The sequence below is a fragment of the Dioscorea cayenensis genome, chromosome 9 (genome assembly GCF_009730915.1).
Source record: "Dioscorea cayenensis subsp. rotundata cultivar TDr96_F1 chromosome 9, TDr96_F1_v2_PseudoChromosome.rev07_lg8_w22 25.fasta, whole genome shotgun sequence".
Classification (NCBI taxonomy): domain Eukaryota; kingdom Viridiplantae; phylum Streptophyta; class Magnoliopsida; order Dioscoreales; family Dioscoreaceae; genus Dioscorea; species Dioscorea cayenensis.
The window spans coordinates 9889132-9892463 of record NC_052479.1 but is presented as its reverse complement, the minus strand read 5'-3'; the positions used below and the strand labels follow the sequence as shown (position 1 = coordinate 9892463).

At 41.5% G+C, this 3332-nt stretch overlaps 1 non-coding gene across 1 annotated transcript; it reads right to left on the bottom strand.

The window, feature by feature from the left end:
• Positions 1-1325: 1325 nt before the first annotated feature.
• LOC120269709 lies at positions 1326-1432 on the bottom strand. Its single transcript, XR_005539349.1, has one exon. It is a non-coding gene; the product is annotated as a small nucleolar RNA R71 (small nucleolar RNA).
• Positions 1433-3332: the final 1900 nt, after the last annotated feature.

The window sequence follows — 3332 nt, the reverse complement described above, 5'->3', positions numbered from 1 at the left end:
CTTTCCCTTCCGACGCGATTTATCCTACCTCCATGTTCCAAGAGTTCTTTGCGGTCATGATAGAGTGAAGTGATAAGAGACAAACTCCGTTGGGGCTTAGTTGCACAAGAGACAGAGTGAAGCGTTGAAGTAATCCTTAGTCTTGGGGCTTAATTGTGACTAGGGGTTTTACGCCTAGACCAAAGGGTTAGATCTATAGTAGGGAATAGGTTTATCACTTGGAGTTCCCAAAGCTTTATGCAACCCCACACAGTGTGAGGCGTTGAGAGTATTCCTTTTCCACTGTGCATAGTGTAGGATTATTTACGGTTGACCTTAGGTTAACATCAGTTAGGAGACATAATGATTGGTTTTGCACTTGAAATAATACTCCTAAGGTGAGCAATGTTCGGGTACCCCATCTTCTATCAACTGCCTCTCCTACTATTCTCTTCCGTCTCTTTCTTATTTTCTATATTTCTATTTACATTGATATTGTTCACACCACTCTTGAATCATCTTTACCATAGTTAGATAGCAACTCTTGTGTTTCTGAGCACTATTCCCTATGGATACGACTACACATTCACTAGGGTACTTTATTACTTCGACAACCGTACACTTATGGTGCACACGTGCATGGGGTTTGTCAAGCTTTTGGTGCCGTTGCCGGGAAATAGGTGTTTTAGCTGTTACCAGGGAATAGGCGTTTTCAGAGCATTTTGCACTTTACTATTTCAGCTATTCATCCCTTGTTCTATTTCACACCTTATTCTTCCATCGTTTTGATTTGTTTTTCTTTCTTTGGTTATAACTCCAGGTTATATAACCCGAGAAAACCCTTCGATATTGGTTGAAGGTGATCCGAGTATTGGAAAAAGATTCATAGACGGGGAAAGGAACTTGTACAAGAATAGTCAAATCAAGCTGAGATAGAAGGTGAAGGGTTTGATAATATGGTAGAACATCATGAGCAGCAGAGGATACTCTCAGATTATGCCAGACCCACAGTTCTTGGCACGTAATCCAGTATTGGGTGGCCACCGATCACAGCTCAGAGTTTTGAACTTAAGCCAGGCTTTATCCAGATGTTACAACTGTTGGCACCATTTAATGGTTTGGCTGATGAGGATCTAAACAATCACATTGAGAACTTCTTAGAAGTGTGCGACATGCTTAAGATTATTGGTGTTACAGATGATGCTATCAAGTTAAGGGTCTTCCCATTTTCCTTGAAAGGGAGAGCAAAGCAATGGCTACATTCATTACCTAGAGCATCGATCACTGCATGGGACGAGATGGTAGAAGCTTTTCTTGCCCGATATTTCCCTCCCAGAAAATCTGCGAAGCTTAAGAATAAGATATATTCTTTTGTGCAAACAGAATTGGAGTAGCTTTTTGAGACTTGGGATAGGTTGAAGGATCTCCTGAGGAAATGTCCTTAGCATGGTTTCCTCGAGTGGATGATCATCTAAAATTTTTATAATGGTTTGAACCCAAGCATAAAGCAATTACTTGATGCTACAGCAAGAGGTACCTTAGGAAGCAAGACCCCCAAAGAAGCCTGACATCTTATTGAAGAAATGACTATGAATAGTATCAATGGAACACACGAGATAGAAAGAAGGTAGCCAGACTTCATGAGATTGATGTAGTCACATCATTAGCGGCCCAAGTTAAATCATTGAGCAAAAAGTTAGACACTCTAACTTCTCCTAGAGGGGCAGCAGTGATGAGTTGTACTGCGTGTGGGGGAGGACATGCTCCATCTAATTACCCGATTTCTATTGGTAGTAGCATTTCCATGGAACAGGCTGATTTTGTAGGTAATGCAATGACAGGTCAAGGAAATCCGTATAACACCACCTACAACTAGGGTAGAGGAGCCACCCAAACCTTTCTTGGAGTAATCAAGGGCAACAGAAGGCTATAGCACCACCAGGTTTCCAACAACAACAACAATAAGCCCCAAATATAGAGAATCAAGTTTCAGGGTTGGAGAACCGGGTGACTGATTTAGAGAAAGCTTTGACCAGTTTATTCAATCGTCGGATAAAAGATTTTAATCAGTTGAAGCCACACTTCGCATCCACAACGCATCATTACAAAACTTGGAGAACCAAGTAGGACAAATTGTGAAGTCACTCTCAAAAGGACCTCAAGAGAGTTTGCCTAGCAATACGGAGACTAATCCAAGAGAACATGTGAAAGTGATCACTTTGAGAAGTGGTCGTGAAGTTAAGAGTAGACTCCCTAGTGATAAGACAAATGTTAAGTCACCCGAGGTTATGGAGGTTGAGGAGAGAGCTAAAGAGAAGGAGGTGGCACCCCCACCTTACAAGCCAAGAATCTCTAATCCTTCAAGGTTGAAGAATAACCAAAATAATGAGCAATAGAAGAAGTTTTTGGGTCTATTCAAGCAGTTTTTGTCCCAAATGCCTCACTACGTAAAATTTCTTAAAGACCTCTTAACCAACAAGAGGAATTTGGAGGAGAGTGCATCTGTGATCTTAGATGCTTCATGTTCGGTGGTTTTTCAGAAGAATATGCCGAACAAGAAGAAAGACCCCGGAAGCTTTATCATTCCATGTAACATTGGTAACTTGGGTAAAGAGAAGGTATGGCAGATTCAGGGACTACCATTAATGTCATGCCTTACACATTCTTTCAGAAGTTAGGCTTAGGAGAGCCTAGGCCCACTTGGATGACACTTCAATTGGCCGACCGAACAGTTAAACATCCGAGGGGCATCATTGAAGATGTACTTGCAAAAGTTAACAAGTACATATTTCCTGTGGACTTTGGGGTGTTGGATGTTGATGAGAATGCCAAGGTTCCATTGATACTTGGGAGGCTGTTCTTACGTACTTCCAAAGCTCTCATTGACATGGACGGTGGGGAGTTGACATTAAGAGTTGGTGATGACAAGTTGACATATCGCCTCGCCGAAGCCATGCGACATTCTCTTGATTTTGATGATACCTTGTATTTCCTTGACACCACTAATGAGTTAATTGATGAAATATGTGTAGGAAATGATGTGTCCGGACCTATTTGAGGGGTTGCCAGATCAATAAGTGGAGAATGAAGAAGTCCTATCACTTGGTCTAGAGGACAAGTTGCAACCTACAATGGGAGTTATGACAAGGATGATCCAAAAGTTGAAAAGAGCAAAGAGATGTCACAAGAAGTGTCCCAATACTAATGGGTATGTGTATTCACAGAGTAAGGGTGACGGACCCTTATGTGGTAACAAACTCGATAACTCTCTCTTTACCTTCAAACAATTGTGTGTATCATGCTTTCAGGGTTTATATAAGAGGGCAATCTTCATTTATGAGCCCCTGTGAGGT